General features: G+C 35.3%; 1 long non-coding RNA gene across 1 annotated transcript in view; it reads left to right on the forward strand.

The window, feature by feature from the left end:
* LOC110256420 overlaps positions 1 to 27,995 on the forward strand; it is a 479,854-nt gene that overhangs the window by 410,267 nt on the left and 41,592 nt on the right. Inside the window, exon 7 of the long non-coding RNA XR_002337890.1 lies at positions 8,959 to 9,088. This is a non-coding gene — a long non-coding RNA (uncharacterized LOC110256420). The remainder of the gene's footprint in view (positions 1 to 8,958; positions 9,089 to 27,995) is intronic.

Consider the following 27,995-nt stretch of genomic DNA (forward strand, 5'->3'; position numbering starts at 1 on the left):
TCTTTAGCTTCCTTGGTTTTCTGGCCTTTGGGTTTGAACTGGAGTCATATCAGTGACTTTCCTGGGCCAACATCCTACAGTTGGAAGATTATGAAATTTCTCAGCCTCTGTAATCACACGTGCTAATTCTTTATGGTGAAACTCTTTCTCTATATGTATACATATATCTTTTTTGTTCTGTTTTTCTGAAAGTACCTGTCTGATATGCTGTGGCTATCTAAGACTGGCAGGAAAATGACAGTAATTCCAAGGGTCTCCTAGATTGCTGGCACTAATTATATCATCCTGCTCAGTGGAGACTGAACTGAAAGAATACATGGGAAACTGAATACGTGAGAACCCATTCTATGCATATCATTTCCTGAGGTGGAAATTTCTTCTTCCTCGCTTAACTCTACTGTTCCCTAGTGTATAAATCCTTCCTCTTGCAAAAGATAATAAAACCTTTTGTCTGAAATCATTCAAAACTGGATTGAACAGAAGCCAGAAGTCAGAAGCCAGTGTGTTATACCCCAAATCATGTCATCACAGCTATCATAATCACAGGATTTCACTATATGTTTTCTTTTTATCTATTCATCTTTGATGGACATGTGGGTTGTTCTCAGTTTTCACCTATTAAAGATAAAAATGCTATAAACATTTCTGTACGATTCTTTATATGAACAAAAGACAACTTACAGAATGGGAGAAAATAGTTTCAAATGATGCAACCGACAAGGGCTTAATCTCTAGAATATATAAACAACTTATACAACCCAACAGCAAAAAAACCAATCAATGGAAAAATGGGCAAAAGACCTGAATAGACATTTCTCCAAAGAAGATATACAGATGGCCAACAAACACATGAAAAAATGCTCAACATCGCTGGTTATAAGAGAAATGCAAATCAAAACTACCATGAGATATCATCTCACACCAGTCAGAATGGCCATCATTAATAAATCCACAAATAACAAGTGCTGGAGGGGGTGTGGAGAAAAGAGAACCCTCCTGCACTGTTGGTGGGAATGTAAACTGGTACAGCCACTATGGAGAACAGTTTGGAGATACCTTAGAAATCTATACATAGAACTTCCATATGACCCCGCAATCCCACTCTTGGGCATCTATCCGGACAAAACTCTACTTAAAAGAGACACATGCACCTGCATGTTCATTGCAGCACTATTCACAATAGCCAGGACATGGAAACAACCCAAATGTCCATCAACAGATGATTGGATTCGGAAGAGGTGGTATATATACACAATGGAATACTACTCAGCCATAAAAAAGAATGACATCATGCCATTTGCAGCAACATGGATGGAGCTAGAGAATCTCATACTGAGTGAAATGAGCCAGAAAGACAAAGACAAATACCATATGATATCACTTATAACTGGAATCTAATATCCAGCACAAATGAACATCTCCTTAGAAAAGAAAATCATGGACTTGGAGAAGAGACTTGTGGCTGCCTGATGGGAGGGGGAGGGAGTGGGAGGGATCGGGAGCTTGGGCTTATCAGACACAACTTAGAATAGATTTACAAGGAGATCCTGCTGAATAGCATTAAGAACTTTTCTAGATACTCATGTTGCAACAGAAGAAAGGCTGGGGGAAAAATGCAATTGTAATGTATACATGTAAGGATAACCTGACCCCCTTGCTGTACAGTGGGAAAAAAAAAATGAACATAAGTTTTAATGTCTCGGGGAAATATATATGATTGGAATAGCTGGATCATGTCATTGATGTATGCATACCTTATTTAGAGACTGCCAAAACTGTTACAGCTTTTTACATTCCCAAAAGAGTGTTCCCTTTTGTTCTTATCTTGGCAAGAATTTTGTGTTGTGTTTTTTTGGTTGTCTTTGTTTTTAACTAAAAGGTTATTTTATCATTCTAAAAGATTCTGAAAAATTATATCTCATTGCAATTTTAGCTAGCATTGCCTGGATGACTGATGACAAGATCTTTTCATAGGCTTACTTGCCATCTATATATCTTCTTTTATTTTAAAAAATATTTAAAATAATTGAAAAATTTTATAGAATAAATATTTAATTTTAATAAATTAGGTTTTTAGTTTTCTTATTTCTTAATATATTCTAGAAATAAATTATATATAGGATTTAGGTTTGCAAATTCTAATTTGTGGAATGTCTTTTCATTTTCTTCACATTGTCTTTCAAAGAGCAGTAATTAATTTTGATTGAGTCCCACTTGTCAGTGATTTGTTCTTTTATAGATTGTGCTTTTGGTGTCAAGTCTAAGATGTTTGCTTAGTTAAAGATCACAGATATTTTGTCCTAAGTTTTCTCCTGCAGGTTTTATAGTTCTAGGTTTTACATTGTGATTCATTTTGAGTTAATTTTGTCTATGCTATAAGGTATTAATTAGGTTGATCATTTTTAATTTGGATAGCTAATTGTTCCAGAACCATTTGCTAGGAAAAAAAGAAAACATTTTTTTTTCTCAGCTGAACTTCCCTTATACCTTTACTAATAGTATAAAAATGGATTTTTTTTCTCCTAAGACTCAATTCTGCCACATTGTTCTACATTTCTATCTTCATCTCAATATTACATTTAGCTACTGTTGCTTTATAATAACTGGCTGAAATCCTCCAACTTCTGTTTTTCAAACTTTTTGTTAGCTTGTGGTAACATTTTGGTCTTTGTATTTTCACATTTCTTTTACAATCACCTTGGCTGCTAAGATTTTATTAGAATTGCATTGAATTAATGGGTCAATTTGAGAAAATTCAGATCTTAATTATACAAAATTTTCAGAGACATGAACAGAGCACACCTCTTTATTTATTTAGATTTTCTTTTCTCCCCTCAGTAGCATTTCGTAGTTTTTAGTGGACATATCTTACATATCTCCATCAAATGTACTAATTATTTTAAAGACATAGGTAACAACAGGCGTTGAAAAATGTGACCTTTCAGCCAGGTCTTAAGGCATGAGTAGAACTTAAGAGGTAAACAAGAAGGGAAGAAGAGCTGCATGGCTTGGAAGCACAGTAAGGATGGAATATGTGTGCACTTAACTACTTCAAGTGTCAAGGGTCAGAGAAGACACCAATGTGGTCAGACCACAGTGGTCTTGCTGCAAGTGGGTGGCAAGGTAGCCTGGAGTCAGGTCTGAAGAAATCCGTGTTAGGCTCAGGGAGTCTCCTACAGTTTCTGAGAAAGCCATTAATAGCAGTATTGTAAAAATACAGTTTGGGGAAGAGTTTGGAAGAAAGGTAGATTTTAAAAATTCCACCTGTTGCAATAATGCCAGGACAATGATGAGGATGTAACAATTCGGCTAGTGAAAGGTGGGGGCTGGTATAAAAAGATAATTGTAAGGGTCTTTCAGGAGTAGCCACATGCTTTTGAAAGGCAAGGAGAATTTGAAATGTTGAGGGACAAATGACGGTGGATGAGAAGTGGAAGATGCCAAGAATTCCTTAACTTTCTAGCTTGGGCACCACAGGGATTGATGCTGTTAACGGAGGAAAAGGGTAGGATTGGCTGGAAAGATAGATTCCATTTTGTACATGTTGGCTCTTTGTCATCCAGGTAGAGGTATTTGGAAGAAGGTAGCACAGTTAGTCTGGAACTTAGGAGAGAGATGGGATGGGGAGGGAGACAGGCCTTTAGGAGGCATCCACCTAAATATGGTAGTGAAGCCTTGGGAGTGGAGGAGTTACTCAGAGGAAGAATAAAGAATGAGAGGAGAGGCAAGGATACCCCACTGGTGAGAAAGGTGAAATCACTCCTTAAGGGGAAGGCAGAAGGCAAGATAGAGAAGGAGGCGTTTCACGTGACTACCTTTCTGGCTTTTAAAATTTCATTTGTTCAAAGCCATTAATTCTTCTTCCTGAAATCAGCTTCCCTTTTGCTCTTCCATTTTCGTTAATTGAGTCAACAATGTTCCTATCACTCAGCAAGATACCATGGAGCTATGGTCTTCATAGTCCTTTGTCTCTACCTATGCTTACTTTAGTAGGCTCCCTCTCATAACCATTTATTTTATGTTCATCTTCCTCACTCTGGCCTCTTCCCCATCATCTTCCACATCTCACACCTCTAGCTTTACAAGGAGTTACCTAGTCTTTCCTCTGCTGGTGCCCCTGCCTTCCCACTATAAATGCATTGTTCTTCTTTAAAGTATGCCTTTCATTATATTGAGGACAATGGTTTTCAATATCTCCATACATTACCTACAGAATTGAGTTCTAACTGCCTTCTTAGTCATTCAAATAATTTTTTTTTTGTTTTTGTTTTTAGGGCCACATGTGCAGCATATGGAAGCTTCTTGGCTAGGGATCAAATTGGACCTGTAGCTGCCAGCCTATACCACAGCCATAGCAACGCCAGATCCAAGCTGGATCCTTAACCCACTGAGTGAGGTCAGGGATCGAATCCACATTCTCATGGTTACCAGTCAGGTTCATTACCACTGAGCCACCATTGGAACACCCTCAAATTCATTCATAGTCTCATTCCACCTTCTTTTTGAAGACTTATCTTGCTCCCCTACATGCATGTTTTCTCCAGAATAATTGTTCAAAGAAGAGTAGCTCTGACACTAACTTAACTTCTTTCCTTTAGGTCTTCTTTACTCCCATTCTTTCCCCCAATCTTTCAATCATTCATCTGTGTATTTCAAGCTAAATATCGCCCTTATATGATTCTTAATTTTTAAAATTACTTACTAGGATCCTACCAAAACAATTATCGTTAACTTTTTATGTGTTCATGCCTCTAAATTGCAAGTACCTTGAAAACAGGGACCATCTTAAACTCTCTTGTATCGGCTCCATGATCTTAAATTCACTAGAGACAAAGTGGCTTATGTAATTCTCCAGGGTTTATCAGATAAATGAAAATAATCATGGGATTATTATTTCTGCACTTAGGGAGAAAATTTTCAAACTGTCAAAATATTTGGGGCAACAATGTGATTTCACAGCAAAATTGGTGATATATTGCTCACCTTTCTCTACAACAATCTTCTTGGAGAAGTAAACTTTATAATGTTTCTAAGCCACAATTTTAATTTCTTTAAGATTCTGTTGTCTTGCATACTTTTGTGATATCAGGATGTCAGGAAAGCATATGGAAACAGAACTCAGTTGGCTAAAACTCCTAGTTTCCCCCTCTTGACCCACCTGAATTACTGAAAAGGCTGATACCACTTTAAATTACTATTTCTGTCAAAATCAAAAGAATAGCCATCATTCTATAATACATATTAATACCAGAACAGATCAACTTGAGGCTCACCTTGGGGTTCACATGACTAGCGGTTCCTGAATCATTTTCACAGTGGACTGTTTTGTATGTGTTTGAAATATACTACTTCTTTGAGAGAAACATCCTTTAGGACTCTTTTATTTTTATGGTCACTTCTGTGTTCACATTTGCCATGTATTTTAAGGGCACACCTGATTCTCCTGTGTTCTTTCATGCATAGCCCATTGCCTGACTGGTGGGCATGGAGCTAAAGCTCCCTTCCTCTACACAGCTTGCTAATTTCTGCTCGGCTTGTCTCTTTGGTAGTCAGGGAACATTTTCTGTACTCTTATCTGAAACTACTGATTCCCTATTTAGATCCTTGTCATTTTTCCTTTTAAAAAAGTAGCTTGGCCGAGTGCATGTGGAAATCCATTGTGTTTATTGCCAGTATCATTTTGAAATCTCATCTTAACCTGGATGTTGCTAAATATCTCTACCCACCTACATTTTTATCCCATTACCCAGGATACTGATGAACTTTAAAAAAAAAAAAATGGTCCTAGCATTCACCCTGGCAGAATACTCTTGCTGTGTCCCCTCTGGGTAACATTACTCTTATGAAGGAAATTTATTCTCAATGACCCTCCAACTAGCAATTAGGCAGTCTGGTCCATAATTTCTCATTGAATTGATAATGGTGTAATGAAGGAAAGAATGTAAAGCTTTGCTAAAGTCAAAAGGGGCTCCATTGTCTCTCTTACATCTACCTATCCTGTCATTTCCTCATAGAAGATTAATCTTGTAATTTCATAAAATGCTGACACAAGCTTTATGGCTTCATCACTAAGTAGTTGATATCCTTATAACAGCCTTCTTGTGGCTAGAATAATTCTTCTTACACATATTTGAATTCAGACAAAGATAGGATTTCAGGAGGTTGTCAGGAGTATTCTTTATCATAATTTTTCTGTTATTTCTCCATAATCAAAGGGAATTCCTTGTAAAGCTTTTGCCTTCTTAAATTTGACTGATAAATTGCTTTCCACCTGTGATAACATGGAGTTCTGTTGTGGTCTACAAGATTGTGGCACAGACTTTCTTTTTATTTTGATAATCATTCTCATATGTGCCAGAGGAGGACATAACAAAGACACAGAGTTTATTCTTCGAGTGCTTACTATGACCTAGGACACTATGACCTAACCTCTACTTAGGAACTCATCAGGAACACAAGTTATTCAAAAGGGGGAACTGTATGATAAAAGATGGTTATGGTGTCAGAAAGTAGCTTCTTTCTGATGCTGATCTTATTATGCATTACCATACAGGCTGAGATAGTCCATCTTAATAAGGTGTAATTGGGCCTGCCATTGCAATGAATCATGCATGCCATGACATCCAGTCTGTAAAGTGGCTTTTTTAACTTCTCTAAACAGTGACTCATTAGGCCAATTGCAATGAGCGGAGATGTGTGTGTGTGTGTATACACTGCACACATCTCTAGATAAATTTCTGTTTTAATGCCCTTCAAAGCTACTGGCTAAAGTAGAGCTTCTAGAACATCTATTGCAGACCTTGTGGGGTCTTCAAGAAGGAAAGAGTCACTTTTCCTTGAAAGGCATGACATTTGATTTGGGTTTAGTTTGCATCTTACTGACTCCATCAGATCTTCTAATTTTTCTCATTATATACTCATTAAAAAATAGGATTTTTTCCCCATTGAATTCTCCTAACAGGCTTTATATTAATTTGATTTTTCATGTCTTTCTATTTTACTGTATTTGTTACTATTCCTTCTGTTACTTCTCTTTTTCTAATTAATTAGTTCGTGACTTCGTTTTTCCTTCTTTTAGCTATTCTATTGATATATTATTATTTTTTTTTTGGCATGGCTTACTTGTGTTTAATAGACGATATTTTCCTTCTTCCTTAATTGTTAAAAAAGAAACTTAATGCTATGCAATTACAACAATAGTTTCAGCCACACACCTTCTTAGTGAGGGGGCATTCTAAGCTATTATAGCAAACAGTTCCCCAAATACAGTAGCTCAAATAAGGAAGCAATATAATTCTCTCCAATATAGCAGTCCAGCTAAGTAAGTTGTTAAGTGGCCCTGCTTTACAGTATCATTCATGGGGCCTAAGTTTCTTCGATTTTCTTATTCTGCCATTCCCACAGTATCATCTTCCCATGCATCATTAGAACTAAGACCACACAACTCTCAGGTATACTCCACAAAATAGAAAGAGAGAAAAATTCCAGAATAAGTAACTTTGTCTGTAAAATTATAACCCGGAATTGTGCCAGTTATTTCCCTAATTTGCATTGGCCAGGCCAATCTTAGTTACAAAGCATATCGAAAAATGTAGTCTCTAGCTTTGTGACCATCTAAATTGATAGGAAGAAAGGCAAAATCAATGTTGGGGCCAACCTTTATTTTAATAAGCAGTGCTCTCATTTTTACTATTTTCTAAGTAGTTTATGATTTATTTTGGTCTTTGATTCAATAATAATTTTGAAGAAATTTAGAATTCCATTAATTTCAGTTTTTAAAATATTTTTGTTAATTTATAACTTAACTCTGTAGTTATTAAAGAAATAAATGTTTACTTTCATGTTTCAAATAAGAGGGCTGAAGCTCTTATAGATTATTATAAATGTTTCATGAACTCTTGAAAAGAAAATCTAAAATCTGTTTGTAGTATTAAAAACCCAAATGTATCTCATAGTAACTTTCTTAATAATTTTTTTTCAAATTGTCAACATTTTCCAATACTTTTTTCCATTGATCTAGCAAAAGAGGTAGTTGCATTGAGATCTCCCACTATTACTATATCTCTAACATTTTGCTTTATATATTTTGTTCTGTCATTCAGCACATCAAATTGCATGACTCTTTTATTCTGAAGGTTATAAATTTTATTAATATAAAATAACTCCTTTTAAAAATTTATTTGAATTTAATATTTTATATATTAATGTCGAAGTTTTTGCCTTGTATCTTGTATTTATTGGTTTAGTGAGTTTAGTAAGGAGAATGTTGAATTATTTTAGGGTGTAAGTAGATGCATTCGGTATGAAGGGTGCTTGTTAGTGGGGAAGAGAAGAGTGTGTGGAATATTTGAATTAAAAAAACCAAAAACTAAGAACTCACTGGTAAGGAAGGAATTGAGGAACCTTTCCTTCCCCAGGATTTAAGTTACTTAAATTTATCAGTGTGGTTAGGATTGACCTATCCAGATTCCAGTGACTGGGAATAGATTAGCTTCCTGAGAAAAAAAATCACTATGAGGGCTTAAAAAGGCTGACTCAGTGGACTTTACTGAGCACTAGATTGGTTGTTAAAGGTGAAATGTGCTTCCAGCTTCCTAAGACAGTGGGCTTGGAACTTCCCTCACCCCAGCCATATTTAGGCTAAACTTTTGCCCAAAGGAACCAGACCTGCAGGTAGATCTGAATTGCTTTAACATTGAAGAGTGCAGATAAATGTTGGCTAAGAACACTTTGGTGGGTCATAACATGTTCTTTATGGAAAAGTATCTACGGTTGATTACATTATTGTAGCTCACCCCCGTATGTGCATGAAATCTATTTCCCTACCCTATCCTCAGGCTTTGCATGTTGCTTATTTCAACTAGTGCAATTGAGATGTTGTGCTATCTTATTAACAAGTGACTGTTAAAAAAAAACAAAACTGCAGTTCATTTAAGATTCTTGTGGTTTTTCCTTTAGCCTCGAGAAACGCATGCTTTGATAAGAAGTGCTTCTTCTGATGGACTCTGGAATGAAGTCTTGTGAAACATATCTGAACTGAATCCTGGCATAGAGTATAACTGAAACTGATCAGCCACCTACATGTAATGTGAGTAAAAAGTAAACCTCAATTGTCATCATTCACTGAAACTGGAAGGAGGGTATTTGTTACACAGCCTAACCTGGCAAAACTAACGTAGACATTTGTATCTGGAAGTTTTGCTTCCCATGGCAATATGAGAGAAAACAGAGTAGATGTGGGGACATTGCAAGTAATGGGAAGAATTTTTAAAAATATATTTCTTGTTTGTTTTGTTTGTTTTGAGTATATGAAATGAGAGTGTTGGCTAAGAAAAGTTGTTATTCTGAGAAATTTTTGTTACTAAAACAGTATTCCAAGGAAAGTGTATCCATATTGTTCCTTTTTCTACTAGTTGTGAAAATAATGAAACAGGCTTTAAAACTCTTCAAAAGTTTGTATGTGGACATTTACATACACTTCAGACAGCTTGAATAGTTATCAAAATTCTACCATTTTTAACTCTGTATGACTATCTGAATATTCTTGCTGCAGATGGCCAGATGATATTAAACTCTATCTTTATCTATCTATCTATCTATCTATCTATCTATCTATCTAATCATCTCCCATGATCTCTTTTGAATTAATTTGAGATAAATTCTTCAGTATGTATTTCTAACAGATAAAAATTTAAAATAATAACTGTGATGTCAATATCACACTCACTAATATTTTGAATTTAACATTATCTACTGCTCAATTATGTTGACTTTTTTTCTAGTTATTTCAACAATGCTGAAATAATTGGTCTGGTGTGAAATAGTATCAAAACATGGTTTACAATTAATGTTTGATTGATGGATGTTATGTTTCTTTTAATCAATAGTAGTTCAGTCTCTTTTTATTCCATCTCATGTATATTGTTAAAAAATAGAGTTACATTGTAGAATTTCCCACAGATTGAATTTTGTTGATCATTTTCTCATAGTCTCATGTAACTCTGTATCCTATCATCAGATTTTCCTCAAGCTGGTAGTTAGAGCTAGAAGCTTGGTGACATTCAGGTTAGTTGGTTGTTGATGGTGATGATGTTATTACATTACATGAAGACACCTGATATTTGATGGTTGTACTTAGAGTTATGCTAAAATTGGTCAATAGGGTCATATTTGTCGCTCTATTTGATCCATTAAATTTCCCCAGCAATGTTTCCACTGATGGTTTAAGTTTTTGCTTAGTCTATTACTTAATTAAGTGCTACAAAATGGTGATTTCTTAGTTTATTATTTCTTCCCCATTTATTAGCCTAGATTATTTTGTGGGATAATTGTCTCTTACCAACTATTTGTTTACACTGAAATTTTGTCCATATAGGGAAGGCAGGATAGATGCTTGAATCTTCCCTGTATCAATTTCCAAAATAATTACCTTCAGTGGTTAACACTACATTATTTTAGTATGCCTATGAAAACTTAGGGTATTTTATCTTGGGCTATTTTAGGCCCTTTAAATATGACTCCTTTGTCTCTTTACAATGATCTCAGCAGTAGTCTCATCAAATTTCTTGCTTCTAGACGTAATGTGTCCCAGTGTTATACATTTACATTTCCTGTCCCCAAACATGGATTCAGCTATTTTTTTCCTAGAATTCCTGTACCTTCTAAATTAGAAATGAATTTAGTGATGATAATATGAGGGCTAAGACTATTAATTACTACCAAGTTGCTATTTATTTTAGGCCATTTTTATGGGCAAAACTAGAAAATACATAATGTTTACAAAGGGAAAACAAATAAATCAAGAGTTTTTACTCATATTTCTGATTCAAATGAATAGATAATAGTTTTAACTTAACCCTATTTAAAGTAGTATAATATTTGTATATCTTTTATCCTAAAAAATCTTGGATCCTCATCTATCAATCATTTTTTCAATCTATCTATATTTATCTGTAGTATTTTCTTTCTTAGTACTATGTTGAGATCCTATTTAGAGGCCAGTCATTTTCCCTTACTGAGCAGTTGATTAAGTTCATACCCTAACCACTTCCCTTTTCTGGAGTTACTGTGCACCCACCCTAATCATCGTGGGGCTAAGTGTCAATCAACAAGGGACATCACCTATGCCCAGGAACCTAGGAAATTATTCAAATTAGCCAATCCACTGGAATCCTGTGAACCTAGCTAACCTCATCCTGCTTGCCATACCTAAGCTGCTTCCTCTAGCTTCCAGCTTGCTGTTACTTTGGCTCTAGTGCAACCCTGATGTGAACCTGTATGTTGGCCTTCTCTTGTTTGGAGCCATAAATAAAAAAGAGTTCTGCCTTTCATCTAAGTGTCAGTTTTGCATGCCCCACTAACAAAAAGGTCTTTATTTTTTTGTTGTTGTTTTATTTTATTGAAATATAGTTGATTTATAATGTTGTGTTAATTTCTGCTTTACAGTAATGTGATTCAGTTGTACATACATGTATGTTCTTTTTCGTATTCTTTTCCATTATGGTTTATTACAAGATATTGAATATAGTTCCCTGTGCTATACTTTAGGACTTTGTTGTTTGTCAAGTCTATATATAACCGTTTGTATCTGTTAATTCCAAACTCCCAATCCATCCCTCCCCAACCCTACTAAAAAGGTATTTAAATCATATAAAACATGATCTGTTTCTCTCTCTGTTTCAAAATAACAACACCAATATTATTATCAATAATTGCACAAATGAATGTGGTTTAGATTTCTTTGTGCTTATCTTGTTTTTAGAATAGTTCCCCCTAGGGAGGTGCAGCCCAAATACTGTATGTTTCAAAATACTTCTCTTGAAATACTTCCTCTCAGTTGAAAGAATATTCTGTGTGGCTACGCTAGCAATTTGACATACAGTCAGGCTCATTTGTTCCAGCTTGTTTTTGATTTTAGGTATTGCTTTGCTTTTTAAAAATCTAATTTCATGTTAAAATTATGCAGAATATTTACATAGCTGCAAGGTTAAATGTACAAAACAAGATAGATGAAGAGAAGTCTAACTTAAATAACTGCTCCCACACTTCCTTTCAATCTTTCCTTTCTCTGTAGGTTACCGTATGCATCCACATGTGTTTTCCTCACTTTTCTTTCATCAAATACAGTATACCATGCACTCTTTTATACCTTCCTTTCTTAATTAATATTTCTTAAAGATGACTCTATACAATGTATATTTCCCACTCTTTTTTTTTTTAAAAGAACTTTATGGTTAAGCACAGTTTTACATTTGCAGAAAAATTGCAAAGGTTGTACAGAGAGTACCATATACCTTGCACCACCTTTCTTTATTATTAATATCTTGAATTAATATGGTAAATTTGTTACCATTAATGAACCAATACTGATATTATTTTAAGAGGCTCTACTTTACTCATATTTTCTTAGTTTCAACCTAATATTCTTTTTCTATTCTAGAATCTTATCCAGGACAACATATTACATTTAGTCATCATTTCTCTTTGAACTCCTCTTGGATATGATAGTTTTTCAGACTTTCCTTGTTTGTAATAATGGTTTTGAAGAGTACTACACAGATATTTTACAGAATTTTCCTTTATCAGGATTTTTCTCATGGTTTGATTGTACGAGTATATTTTTGGGAGGAAGACCACAGAGGAAGACATCTGTGGGTCTGCGTTTTAAATACATCACATCAAGAGTACACACTATCAATAGGACTTATCACTATTTGTGTTGACCTTATTCACCTGACTGAGGTGGTTTTGTTAGGTTCCTCCACTGTAATGTTATTTTTTCTTCTCTTTTCCTGTTATTTTTGGAAGGAAGACACTAATCACAGGCCATACTTGTGGAATGTAGAGATAAGCTCCATTTCCTTGGGAGTAGAATATCTATATAAATTATTTGGGAGGATATTTGTCTTTTCTCCCTCATTTATTTATTCAATCATCTGTATATATTGGTATGAAAACACGAATATTTATTTTATATATTGAGTTATAGTCTAACAGTATTTTATTGACACTCTTGCTCACTGTAACCTAGGTTTGGCCATGGGGTGATCTTTCATTTGGCTTCTTTGTCCTTCTGAAATACATAAAAATTTGTTAGGGGTTAGTTTTATTTTTGTGGACTTCCTTACTTTTTCACATAGCCATGTGCTTTGGTGTCATCTTATATATTACCTGCCCTAGTCCTAGAATCAGCAATTTCTTCAGGAGCCTGAGTTTGTTTTATTATAAAAGGGTATTAGAAACCAAGGTCTGGGCACAAGGTATGCTCATTGCCATAGGGGTGCTATTCCTTCTGGACCCTCTCAGCTGATAAAGCAAGAAAATATATATGACTATACTAATACATTTATAAACACAAACCCATACATATTTCTATATCTAATCTTCTGTAATATATTCATACTGCTGTCTCTAACTTAATCAATTACTATATGATTTATTCCAGCTTCCTCCTCTTGCTTTATCTGTATACTCCCACTCAAGTAGGGAGGTTAGTAAGAAACTTGTAGACCCAAGGAAAACAACTTTATGAACAAGAGTACAGTACTTATTGGCAGTGTTTGTTTTGTTTTTTCTCCCTTTACTGACAAACCTGTTATTTCCAAAGTTTCTGAGCTCAGTACCTTTTTCTCCCAACCCCTTCAGTGAGCTTGTTAGCTTATTTCCTGTATTTATAATACAGTTACTTTTGTCAGTCTGCATTCTATGCCAGAATCTCCTCACCAGAATTTTTTGGTTATGTATATGTTTGTTTTATTACTTGTGTATAAGCTTACTCTTTGTGCTATAAAGTTCTATGGATTTTGACATATGCATAATCTCATAAATTGACCATTATAATAACAGATTCCAAAAGTTTCACCTCATTGGGGGTGTGGAGAAAATGACACTTGTTTAACACATCTCCTGGCTATCACTGACATTTTTATTTCCATAGTTTGTGTTTTCCAGAATGTCATATAATTGGAATAATACCATATAAGGCCTATTCATATTATCTTAATTCACTTAGCCATATGCATTCAAGCTTCATCCATGTTGTTCCATGAAGTGATAGGATTTTTTTTTTGTACCATTGAATATTAAGTCACTGTATGGATCTACCAGTTTATCCATGTGCCTATTGAAGGTAATCTTGATTGCTTCCAGTTTTGCGATTTTACATAGACTGCTTGAAACATCTATGCTGAGATTCTTGTGTGGACACAAGTTTTGATTCAGTTGGAGAAATACTTAGGAACGAGATTGCTGGATCATATAGTAAGACAAGAGAGTGGTGGAATATCTCTTAACAATATGTTTTATTTAACCCAACATACCAACAATATTTTCACTTCAGCATATAATCTATATACAAGGTCCATATATTTTACATTATTTTATATGCAAAGTCTTTGAAATCCAGTATATATTTTATACCCTCAACAGTCTATTTGTACTAGGCCCATTTCAAGTGCTTATAGTCACAGGTGCCTAGCTACTGTCCGGGCATTGGTAGAGCTATAGACTGTAATTTGTTTTAAGTTTCTATAACATGTTGGAAGATAGAGATCTTTTTTAATTCTACTGATAATAAGTTCATAAAATTCATTTTTTAAAATCTATAGCCCTTAAATTATTAAAGTAAAAAAAAAATTCTCAGAAGGAAGGCAAGATGGCGGAAGAGTAGGGGGTCACACTCACCCTCTCCCACAAACACAACAACAAAAAAACATATCTACAGGTTAAATGACTTGCACAGGACAGCAATTAATCGCTGGCAGAAGAACTTAAACTCCAATAATGGCAAGAATCTCGTGACATAACTGGGTAAAACAAGACAAAAGAGTAGAGTGAGAGAAGGGGAATCGGGGCTGGACAGGCCCTCCTGAAAGGAAACTGTGGAGGAGAAAGGGATCCCACACCCTGGAGAGTCACCTACTCAATGGAAAGATCAACCAAATCAGAGGGATCTCCAGATGCAGAGAAGAGTGCAGCAGTAAGTCTTAGATCCGAAGTACAGAGTGAGAACTGAATAGATCATCTGAACTCCTGGCACAGTCACCAAAAACCAAGATGCTTGGGTGGGGGCTGGGCACTGAGACCTCGGCTCCAGAGGTTAGTCCTTGGGAGCGGGCTGAGGTTGGCAGGGCAGAGACTGTATGGGAGACTAGAAAGTGGAGCATCACGGATGGAGGGAGCAATAGGCTAAGGGCTGCAGAGTGGAAAGCCACATCAGAGGGAATCTGGGAGAAGAGCTGGATCTGCAGGAGACAAGGTGCCAGTGTTGGGGAGGGGAGAGAAGGAGGGGTAGGCCACCACAGAATACTCCCTGCGCCACAGTGAGCCCACTTGCTTGCCAGCTATCAGAAAGCTGTGCTTCCCAGTGCATCCCCCCCTCCCCCAACCCACCCACCTGCACTGGACCTGGGGCTTCCTGCCATCCCCGAGGGCTGGCCTCACCATTTGCAGGAAGCCAACCACCACAGGGGCTTTCCCTGCCCTGGCCTGCCTGCCCTCTGGAGGGGTTACTCCCCCGGAGCAGCACCCAGCACGGCCAACCCCCTGGAAAAGGCCTGCAGCCCAGAAAAGCTAGAACAAGCTCTGCCCAGCTGTGAAAAATCTGCTTCCATTTCAGGGTAGTCCTGCCAGTTCTGGCTGCCCTGGGGAAGAGGCCGTTGAGTTCTCAGTGGCCTGGCTAGCCGCTCCCACCCTTGGGGGCTGCTGCACTCCTGTGAACAGCTGCCCAGCACTTCCAGCTCCCTGGAAGAACCCCACAGCCCAGAAACACCAGAGCAAACTCTGCCCAGCTGAGTGAAATCTGCTTCCATCATGGTGTAGACCTCCCAGTATTGTCTGCCCTCAGGAAGTCTTCCTTTGCTTCAGAGAGACCCTGTCAGCCCTGCCCACACTCTGGAAAAGCCACACTGCCTCAAAGAAGACTGACCAACAACCAGCCCTCAGGAAACATTCCACAGCAGTGCCAAGGCAAACACTGCCTGGCCACAGGGAGTACAACTCCACCAAAAAAAAGAAAATAATGAGGAAATGAAGAAGCTGAGAAACCACCCCCAGTTAAACCAACAGGAGAACTCACCCAAAGCAGTCAACAATGAAACAGATCTCTGCAGTCTGACAGACCTGGAGTTCAAAAGGGAAATAGTGAAAATACTGAAGGAATTAAGAGAAGATATGAACAGTAATGCAGATGCCCTCAGAAAGGAACTAGAAAATATAAGGAGGAGCCAAGAAAAACTAGAAAATTCATTTGCAGAGATACAAACTGAACTAAGGGCAGTAAAAACCAGAATTAATAATGCAGAAGAATGAATTAGTGATGTGGAAGACAGAATAATGGAAATCACCCAAACAGGACAGTAGACAGAAAACCAAATGAAAAAACATGAAAGCAATATAAGAGACCTATGGGATAATATAAAGTGGGCCAATCTATGCATAATAGGAATTCCAGAAGAAGTAGAAAAAGATAAGGGGATGGAAAATATATTTGAAGAAATTATCGCTGGAAACTTCCCAAATCTAAAGAATACTTAGTTCAAGATACAGGAAGCTCAGAGGACCCCAAACAAGTTGAACCCAAATAGACCCACACCAAGACACATTATAATAAAAATGGCAAAAGTTAATGATAAAGAAAGGCTCCTAAAGGCAACAGGAGAAAAGCAAAATGTTACCTATAAGGGAACCCCCATAAGGTTATCAGTTGATTTCTCTACAGAAACTGTACAGGCCAGAAGGGAATGGCACGAGATATTTATTTATTTATTTATTTATTTATTTATTGTTTTTTTTAATTTTCCCACTGTACAGCAAGGGGGTCAGGTTATCCTTACATGTATACATTACAATTGCATTTTTCCCCCAGCCTTGCTTCTGTTGCAACATGAGTATCTAGACAAAGTTCTCAATGCTATTCAGCAGGATCTCCTTGTAAATCTATTCTAAGTTGTGTCTAATAAGCCCAAGCTCCCGATCTCTCCCACTCCCTCCCCCCCCCGGGGGGGGAGGCAAGAGATATTTAAAGCACTAAAAGGAAAAAAATATGCAACCTAGAATACTCTATCCAGCAAGAACATCATTTAAAATAGAAGGGGAAATACAAATTTTTTCCAAGAAACAAAAGTTAAAAGAATATAGCAATATAAAACCCAGGCTAAAAGAAATATTGAAAGGGCTTCTCTAAACCAAACAGAAAGGAAGGAAAGAAAGGGGGAAAAAAAAAGAGGAAGAACTAGACTGAGGAAACCACAATCAGAGAGCAGTCACTTAAATAAGCCAACATACACCTAATCATGAACATGTTTAAAACAAAATAAAATTAAAAAGAAAAAAGGAGTCATCAAAATCATAAAATGTGGGCAAGGGAAGTAAGGAAATAAGTAGACTCCTTTTTAAAAGTTTTTTCTTTTTTTTTTCTCTCTTTTTTTCTTTTTTCTTTCTTTCTTTTTTTTCCCTCTTCTTAATTTTAGTATAGTAATGAAGTGTTTGAACCCACAGGAGTATCAGGCTAAAACACAAAATTATAGGAAGGGGTTAGCATACTTAAAAAAGAGGGTAACCACAAATCAAAACCAAACATTGCATTCGCAAAAAATGAAAAGAAAAACACTCAAGCAGAAAATAATTGGAGACCATCCAACCAAAAAAAGAAAGGAAGAATGGAGAATCAGAATCAACTGGAACATGAGGTTTAAAATGGCAATAAATAATCATCTATCAATTATCACCTTAAATGTCAATGGACTGAATGCTCCAATCAGAAGACACAGAGCAGCTGAGTGGATAAAAAAGCAAAAACCTTCAATCTGCTGCCTATAAGAAACCCACCTTAGGACAAAGGACACATATAGATTGAAAGTGAAGGGGTGGGAAAAAATATTTCATGCCAATAGACATGACAGGAAAGTAGGAGTTGCAATACTCATATCAGACAAAATAGACTTTAAAACAAGACATAAAGAAAGACAAAGAAGGACACTATTTAATGATTAAGGGATCCATTCAAGAAGAGGCTATTACTGTCATCAACATATATGCCCCAAATACAGGAGCACTCAGATACATACAATAAATATTAACAGACATAGAGGGAGAAATTGATGGGAATACAATCATAGTAGGAGACTTTAATACCCCACTCACACCAATGGACAGATCCTCTGGAGAGAAAACCAATAAAGCAACAGAGATCCTAAAGGAAACAATAGAAAAGTTAGACTTAATTGACATCTTCAGGACACTACATCCAAAAAAATCAGAATAAACATTCCTCTCAAGTGCACATGGAACATTCTAAAGAATTAACCACATATTGGGACACAAAGCTAACATCAACAAATTTAGGAGCATAGAAATTATTTCAAGTATCTTCTCTGACCACAGTGCCATGAAACTAGAAATCAACCACAGGAAAAGAAATGAAAAAAAACCTACTACATGGAGACTAAACAACATGCTACTAAAAAACCAATGAGTCAATGAGGAAGTCAAGAAGGAAATTAAAAAATACCTTGAGACAAATGATAATGAAGACACAACCTCTCAAAATCTAATGGGACGCCACAGAAGCAGTGCTCAGAGGGAAATTCATTAGCGATACAGGCCTTCCTCAAAAAGAAGATCTCAAGTTGACAACTTAACCCTCCATCTAAACGAATTAGAAACAGAAGAACAAAAAAGACCTAAAGTCAGCAGAAGGAAGGAAATTATAAAGATAAAGAGGAAATCAATAAAATAGAGATTCAAAAAACAATAGAGAAAATTAATAAAACCAAGAGCTGGTTCTTTGAAAAGGTAAACAAAATTGACAAACTCCTGGTTAGACTCACTAAGAAGAGCAGAGAAAGAACCCAAATAAACAAAATTAGAAACGAAAAAGGAGAAATCACAACGGATACTGCAGAAATACAAAAAAAAAAAAAAAAAAAAAAAAAACAGAGAATACTATGAACAACTATATGGCAACAAATTTGACAATCTGGAAGAAATGGACAACTTTCTAGAATCTTACAGCCTGCCAAAACTGAATCAAGAAGAAACAGACCAACTGAACAAACCGATCACTAGAAATGAAATTGAAGAGGTCATAAAAACACTCCCTACAAATAAAAGCCCAGGACCAGATGGCTTCACAGGCAAATTCTACCAAACATATAAAGAGGATCTGGTGACCATCCTCAAACTTTTTCAAAAGGTTGAAGAAGAAGGAACACTCCCAAAGACATTCTATGATGCCACCATCACCCTAATTCCAAAACCAGACAAAGATACCACCAAAAAAGAAAACTTTTGGCCAATATCTTTGATGAATATAGACACAAAAATTCTCAACAAAATTTTAGCCAACTGAATCCAACAATATATCGAAGATATCATACACCAAAAAAAGCATTTGACAAAGTCCAACATCCATTCATGATCAAGACCCTCACCAAAGTGGGTATAGTGGGAACATAGCTTAGCATAATCAAAGCCATTTATGACAAACTCACAGCAAATATAATACTCAGTGGAGAAAAACTGAAAGCCTTCTGACTCAAATCTGGAACAAGACTGGGATGCCCACTCTCACCACTGCTATTCAACATAGTTTTGGAAGTCCTAGCCACGGCAATTAGACAAACAAAAGAAATAAAAGGCATCCAAATAGGAAGAGAAGAGCTAAAAGTGTTACTTTATGTAGACAACATGGTACTATACACAGAAAACCGTAAGAACTCAACCCAAAAACTACTTGAACTGATGAATAAATTCAGCAAAATAGCAGGATATAAGATTAACATTAAGAAATGTCACATTTCTGTATAGCAGCAATGAAATATTAGAAAAGGAATACAAAAATACAATACCTTTTAAAACTGCACCTCAAAAAATCAAACACCTCGGAATGCACCTGACCAAGGAGTTAAGGACTTATATGCCAAGAACTATAAAACTTTAATCAAAGAAATTAAAGAAGATGTAAAGAAATGGAAAGATATCCCATGTTCCTGGATTGGAAAAATCAATATTGTAAAAATGGCCATACTACCCAAAGAAATCTACAGATTCAATGCAATTCCTATCAAATACCCATGACATTTTTCACAGAACTAGCAGAAGCAATCCAAAAATGTATATGGAACCACAGAAGACCCAGAATCCCAAAGCAATCCTGAGAAACAAAAACCAAGCAAGGGGCATAACTCTCCCAGACTTCAAGCAATATTACAAAGCCACAGTCATCAAAACAGTGTGGTACTGGTATCAAAACAGACAGACAAACCAATGGAACAGAATAGAGAACCCAGAAATAAACCCAGACACCTATGGTCAATTAATCTTTGACAAAGGAAGAAAGAGCATAATATGTGAAAAATAAAGTATTCAGCAAGAATTGCTGGGAAACCTGGACAGCTGCATACAAAGCAATGAAACTAGAACACACCCTCACACCATGCACAAAAATAAACTCAAAATGGCTGAAAGACTTAAATATAAGACAAGATACCATCAAACTCCTAGAAGAAAACATAGGCAAAACACTCTCTGACATCAACCTCATGAATATTTTCTCAGGTCAGTCTCCCAAAGCAACAGAAATAAGAGCAAAAATAAACCCATGGGACCTAATCCAGCTGAAAAGCTTTTGCACAGCAAAGGAAACCCAAAAGAAATCAAAAAGACAACTTATAGAATGGGAGAAAATTGTTTCAAACAATGCAACAGACAAGGGCTTAATCTCTAGAATATACAGGCAACTTATACAACTCAACAGCAAAAAAAATCACCCAATGGAAAAATGGGCAAAAGACCTGAATAGACTGTTCTCCAAGGAAATGTACAGATGGCCAACAAGCACATGAAAAAATGCTCAACATCTCTGATTATAAGAGAAATGCAAATGAAAACTACCGTGAAATACCACCTCATACCAGTCAGAATGGCCATCATTAATAAGTCCACAAATAACAAATGCTGGAGGGAGTGTGGAGAAAAGGGAACCCTCCTGCACTGCTGGTGGGAATGTGAACTGGTACAGCCACTGTGGAGAACAGTTTGGAGACACCTTAGAAATTTATACATAGAACTTCCATATGACCTCGCAATCCCACTCTTGGGCATATATCTGGACAAAAGTTTCCTTGAAAAAGACACATGCACCCGCATGTTCATTGCACCACTATTCACAATAATCAAGACACGGAAACAACCCAAATGTCCATTGAGAGATGATTGGATTAGGAATATGTGGTATATATACACAGTGGAATACCACTCAGCCATAGAAAAGAACGACCTAATGCCATTTGCTGCAACATGGATGGAACTAGAGACTCTCATGCTGAGTGAAACATGTCAGAAAGACAAAGACAAATACCATATGATATCACTTATACCTGGAATCTAATATATAGCACAAATGAACATTTCCACAGAAAAGAAAATCATGGACTTGGAGAATAGACGTGTGGCTTCCCAGGGGGAGAGGGAGGGAGTGGGAGGGATCGGGAGCTTGGGGTTATTGGATGCAACTTGGAATGATTTATAATGAGATCCTGCTGAGTAGCATTGAGAACTATGTCTAAATACTTATATCTCAACAGAACAAAAGGTGAAAAAAAAATGTATACATGTAAGTGTAATTTGGTTCCCATGCTGTGCAGCAAAAAATAAATAAACAAATATTTAAAAAAATAAATTAAAAAATTCTGAGGATCCCTATACATTTTGAGGAGTTAGTTTTCTTTAACTGACCCCACTCCCCCACTCTCATGTTCTAATTTTTATTAATTTAAGCTAGATTTTTTTTTTTTTTTTTTTAGGGCCGCATCTGTGGCATATGGAAATTCCCAGGCTGGGTGTCAAATTGGAGCTGGAGCTGCTGGCTACAGCCACAGCCACAACCACAGCAACACCAGATCTGAGCCACACCTGTGACCTTCACCACAGCTGGATCATTAACCCACTGAGCAAGACCAGGTATCAAATCTGTATCTTCTTGATATTACTCAGGTTCTCAACCTGCTGAACCACAAGAGGAACTCCTAAGCTAGACTTTTGATTCCAGTGTGTTGTTATATTTCAGCCATACAAAATATATTTAAAAAATTAGTCTCGGGCTTTTACTTCTCTTTTCTTAATCATGCCCTATCCCTTCCTGGGCTAATAAAATTACTTCAGTAATTCTTCAGTGTATCACAAGGAGGCTCTATGCAAGCTTTTGAGAATTATGTACTTCCTGTGAAATATTAATTCCTAACAATCATCCTATGATAACTCATTCTTGTTTCATCTGTTTTTGTTTGTGCCAGTCCTCCAATTCTTGATTAAGAGCGTGCATTTTTACCCAGTGAACACAATTCTTTTTTTCTTGTGCTTTTTCCCTCAAGCACATTGTATTGCATGTCATTGTAAGATACTCAGCAAAATTTTTTGGTTAGATCATCACTGCTTACTGCTAAGAAACCCTTTAGTGTTAGATATTTCTTCTAAATAATAAAATAGTTGTGTGTCAAAAATGTTCATTTTTCTGGGAGGTAATTTGTACCGAACTGACCAGTGATTTAGGCCTATTACAAAGTCATATTTCTTAGACTTACAGGAATCATTTTCTTTGAAAAGCTATGTTACCCAGCATGCCACTTTCTCTCATGAATTTGCAACTTTGTGTTAACAGAAACCCTTATTAATACAATATTGGTTTATTTAGGATAGCAAGAGGACTGCTGGTCCCCAGGTGTCTAGATGCTCTGTTACTTTAATAAAAAAAATTTAGATAATCTCAAGCAAGTTAATTGCAATTCTGTATTTTTTTCTTTCTCTGGTCCCCTGTGTTAAGAATTAATGAGATTTTTACTCCATTATGTTAGCATTTTCCTGATACTAAAATTAAGCTCATAGAACTGCAGTTTCTAGGGTAATTCTTTTTTACATTTTAAAATGATAGCAGTCTTCTGATTTTTATCATATATTCAACCTGTTTTCCATGGTGTCTCCAATTATTACCAATATCTATGTATGTAATATTATGAGTTTATATCTTTATTTAATTAAATCTATTTTTATAATTTTACCAAAAAGATAAATTAGGGAGTACTTTCTAAAGTTATTTTTTCTTCAAAAGTATTGTTCTTATTATATAAAGAGATTTCCTTAAGGAGCACATTTACCTCTTGCCAAAGTGCTGGAATATGGGTTATCTTTGCGTGTCTGTATTCTGAAAGGAGAGAGTGTATGTAGAAAGAGAGAGGGTAAAATATAAATGAGGGGATTGGTAACTGAGAGGGAGGGAAGGGTCAAAAACCCATCAAAAAGAGTCTTACTTGGGAAATTAGGAGGTGTATTTCTTCCATAACTACATTTACACTTTAGATAATTAATCATCTGTAAGGTAGAACTACCACCAAGGAATATTAAGCTTTCCAATACTTATGGGTAAGATGCTGAAAAACCCACAGGTATCTATCTCCTTTTAACACCTTACTTGTGATCACTATGAGCAATTAAAATTAGATTTATAGATATATACCTGACCGTGGAAAATAGGAAAGAGTGTTATATGTTACTATTCCTGATCTTGCATCCCACCAAAGCTCCCAATGTACTAAAAAAAGTTGACGAAAAGGGAGCAATACAGGCAGGACACATTTCTGAAAATGTGAAGGATTTTATGGAAGAAATAGTAAGGCCAAAATATATTACACATGAACAGACAAGCCAACAAACCAAAACAGGTTACCTACAAATTTGAAAAATCAATTTGATCTCAAACTTCTCTCAAACATTAACCCTTCAAAATAAAATACATATTGATTTATCTAGTTAATTTACTCTCTTTGGAAGGACACAGAATTATTCAGATGAGAAAGCATGTGACAGTTGAAAAAAATCATATGCCTGACTGAAAATTTTGTGATATTTCAATTTCCACAATTATAAACCTCAACAAAGTTAATTGTGAATAATCATTTACATCAGTCAAATACAGTATTCATGTTACTTCCAATTAATTTATTTTTATTAATTTATTACATATTTTGGAATAATCAATTATTGCAAAAGCACTAAAAACAAAAAGCAGCAATCTCCTGCTCTATTTTCTTAATCCTATTTCTCAGAGGCAACTACTTTCTTTTCTTGCGGCTATTTCTTTTGGTATTTTAAACACATTGCTGTATGTCATGTTTATATTTTTGTTGCTTAAATTATGAAATTGAGACATTATTTATTGGTTTTATTTTATTAGAACTGATAATTCTCCCATCTTTATATTGTAGTTTCTATTATAGTTAAATTATAGTTTCTATATAATTTTTATTAAATAAAATATATTCTTTATCTGGTTAAAGAATATATATTATAATTATGAAAATATAATTCCTCAATGAGCCAAGTCATACACCATAATTATTTTTTCATTTAATATGCAAATATTTTTTTCTTGGATATAATAATTATTTTACTACTTAATTTTTTAGTTTTCTATAATGTTATTTCCCCTAAGATTTGAATAGATCTACTAAAACTCTAACAATAAATTTTCCAAATATATACACATATTAGATATGCCCTTTCCTATTTTATTATTGTTATTATCATTATTATTATTTTAGTCTTTGTGGCTATCTTTTTCTTTCTTACCTTCCTCTGAAATTTGTAGTGGCTTTCTGTCTTGCTTCAAACTGTCATCCTGAGAGTTTTTGTGTTTTCAGATCCATTTCCTTCTCTATGCTTTGCCCTCTAGTTTTACTAAAATAAACCACCTCAGAACTTCCAAGCAAAGTCTTTGTGAGTTATATTTTTGGATTCTTGCATCACTGAAATAGACATTATTCTCTCTTCACATTGTATGTATAATTCAATTGAATGGAGAATTTTATATTGAAAGTTATTTTTCCTTAGTATCTTGAAAATACTGCTCCATTTTTTCTGCTATTAAAAGCTCCTGTTTACTTTCTGGCTCCTATTACCTTGAAATTTCTTTCTGTAATTTTAGAATGTCCTTTATATTTGTATTCTGATATTTCACAAATAATGTGTCTTTATATGGGTTGATTAATAATCCCTGTACAGGTGTTTGAGAGAGGTTTGCTATTCTAATGGCTGTGTATGAGATTTTCAAGCAAGCACTCTGTGTTAGACCTCACATTCCACAGTAGCTACTGCCTCAGAGTCTAGGTCTAGAGGTTCTACATCATTAATGGGATCTGTATTACAAACATTCCCCCATTGTTGGCACTTAAGTAGTAATATGTCTATTATCTCTCTGTTTTTTAGTTTCTCAAAAATACATTTATAATTCAAATTTCTGTTTGCCTTCTCTCTAGTTTTCATTGTCTTTGTCTGTTAATACTCATTTAAATCCTTGAATATATTAGGATATATATTGTCCTCAGAGGTAAATACCTATTGTCCATCTATAATTATTAATTGAAAATAAAATTGATTTTATGTTTTACTAAATATGGTCACAAGATAGCATTCAAATACAAAACTAATAAGTAAGTCAATAAATAATTACTAGTTAAATATTAAGTGATAGAAAACAGGGGCTAAAATTTATGATTATAGAAAAAAAGATGAGGAATTCAGTAGACATGCTCTTGTTTATAACATTGATATTTAAGGAAACACTAGTTCAACTATGTTTATAATAGTACAAAGAATAAGTAAGTGTCACCACAATAGATGCTGGAAGATCATTTGGTAAAATTTAAACTTCATTATTGACAAAATACTCTTACTAAATTAAGAATTATAGGATATGACTTCCTATTCTGACTGTGAAGTAGTTTGTGCCTACCTATGCTCCTTTCAATAATGATGATAGTAGCTTGAAAAAAAATAGTATCAAAGCATTAGAAAGCTGAGAAAGTAACTACAACTTGAAAAGGGACAAAGTCTTGATAAGAAGGAACCAATCAGTGGTAAGAATTTTTCATATACAATGTCTAGAAACCAATACAAATAATCTGAGAATATAAAGAAATAAATTGAAAAATGCTAATAGAAAGAGGTTGACATGTGTATTGGACACAAGCTTTGTCAGCCATACATTTTTAAATAATAATAATTAACACATACAAAAAATAGATGATAAAGTTGAGAATTTTATCCCAGAATTCTATGAATAAAGATGCCTTGGGGAGAACTGGTACTGAAAAAAAAAATCAATAATTAAAATCTGGAAATCAGTAGTCATCTGTTTTTAGTTAGGTTACCAAGAAACAGATTCTGAGATAAGAATCTGTATGCAATTGATTTATTAGAAAACATTCTAAGAAAAACAATGATATGTGAGTGAGAAATGAGACCAAGGATGAAAAGATGCCAAGCAAGTGTGAGTTATTGAGTAAAATCCTTCAGGGGAGATTTAGAGAAAAGTGTAGATCACACTTAAATATGTCCCAATCAGATACAAGGGAACAAGAGTGTTTATATCTCTGTACTTCTCAATTCTTAGCTAAGGTATTACCTCAGGGGAATGAAAATCCGGCATATACTAGCAAACACAGCTAAAGAAGCTTGAGGGCAGCACTCAAATTAACAGATACAGTGTTGGTTGTATAAATATAAAGGTACTGTCCATTAAATGGGTTTATTAGCATTTAGACATGAAAAAATAGATTTCTAGCCAATAAAATATATTCATATTGAAACTTAGAGTTATGTTAATAGGTAATATAGAGAAAGTTATGCAGAATTTGATGAACATGATTAAAATATATGTAATTGGAGTCCAAATTGGAGGAAGAAAGACTGTAAAGCAGAAGAAATATCTGAAGAGCTAAAAGCTAAGCATTTCTGGAGTTCCCATCATGGCTCAGTAGTTAACAAATCTGACTAGGAACCATGAGGTTGCTGGTTCAATCCATGGCTTTGCTCAGTGGGTTAAGGATCTGGCATTGCTGAACTGTGGTGTAGGTCACAGTCATGGCTTGGATCAGGTGTTGCTGTGGCTATGGTGTGGGCAGGCAGCTATAGTTCCAATTAGACCCCTAGCCTGGGAACCTCCATATGCCATGCGTGTGGACCTAAAAAGACAAAAGACAAAAAAATCTAAAATGGGTGTCAACTTAGAATATTATACTTAGCAAAATGGCACTTCAAGATGTAAATAAATAGAGATATTTACAAGGAAAATAGGGAAACATGAGAGAATTTTCCACCAATATACCCATAGTAAAAAAATACAAAAAAGACATAAAATATTGTGAGATGCAGCTAATGCTGTACACAGAGGAAACTTTAGAGATTTAAATGTATGTATTAGGCAACAAAAATCAGAAAAAACATTGACTACAATATATATTTTGAGGCATGATCAAGATGGCAGAGTAGGAAGATGCCAAATGTGAACTCCCCTTATTAATGCATCAAAACTACACCTACATAAAGATTAATTCTTGCTGACATTATCCTGAATACTAGAAGAATGCTCTTCTATAATAAAGGCTTAAAGGAAAATTCCATAGGTTTAGTAGTGAGGGAAGAGAAGCAACCTAGTAGAGACCTACACCCTAGCTTATTACCCAGAAGAGGATAAGGATAGCAAAACCTTGAGAAGCAAGGGATTTGAGCCACATTTTAGGCACCTTAGCCTGGGATCTTACACTGGCAAGATGAGCCCCCCATAGGTGGTTTGAAAACCAGTGGGTCTTACCAGAGGGCTGTAAGAAACTAGGACTCCACTCTTTTTTTTTTAAATTAAAGTATACTTGATTTACAATGTTGTGCCAATTTCTTCTGTACAGTGAAGTGACCCAGTCATATATACATATATATATATATATACATGCATTCTTTTTCTCTTATTATATTCAATAATATTCTATCCCAAGAGATTAGATATAATTTCCTACCCAATACAGTAAGAACTCATTCCTTATCCATTTTATTTTTTTATTAAAGTATAGCTGATTTACAATGTTTCTTCAGTTTCTCTGGTATAGCAAAGTGACCCAGTCATACGCAGTTTCTGTGCTATACAATAGGACCCTATTGCCCATCCCACC

This window comes from Sus scrofa, chromosome 13 (genome assembly GCF_000003025.6).
Source record: "Sus scrofa isolate TJ Tabasco breed Duroc chromosome 13, Sscrofa11.1, whole genome shotgun sequence".
Classification (NCBI taxonomy): domain Eukaryota; kingdom Metazoa; phylum Chordata; class Mammalia; order Artiodactyla; family Suidae; genus Sus; species Sus scrofa.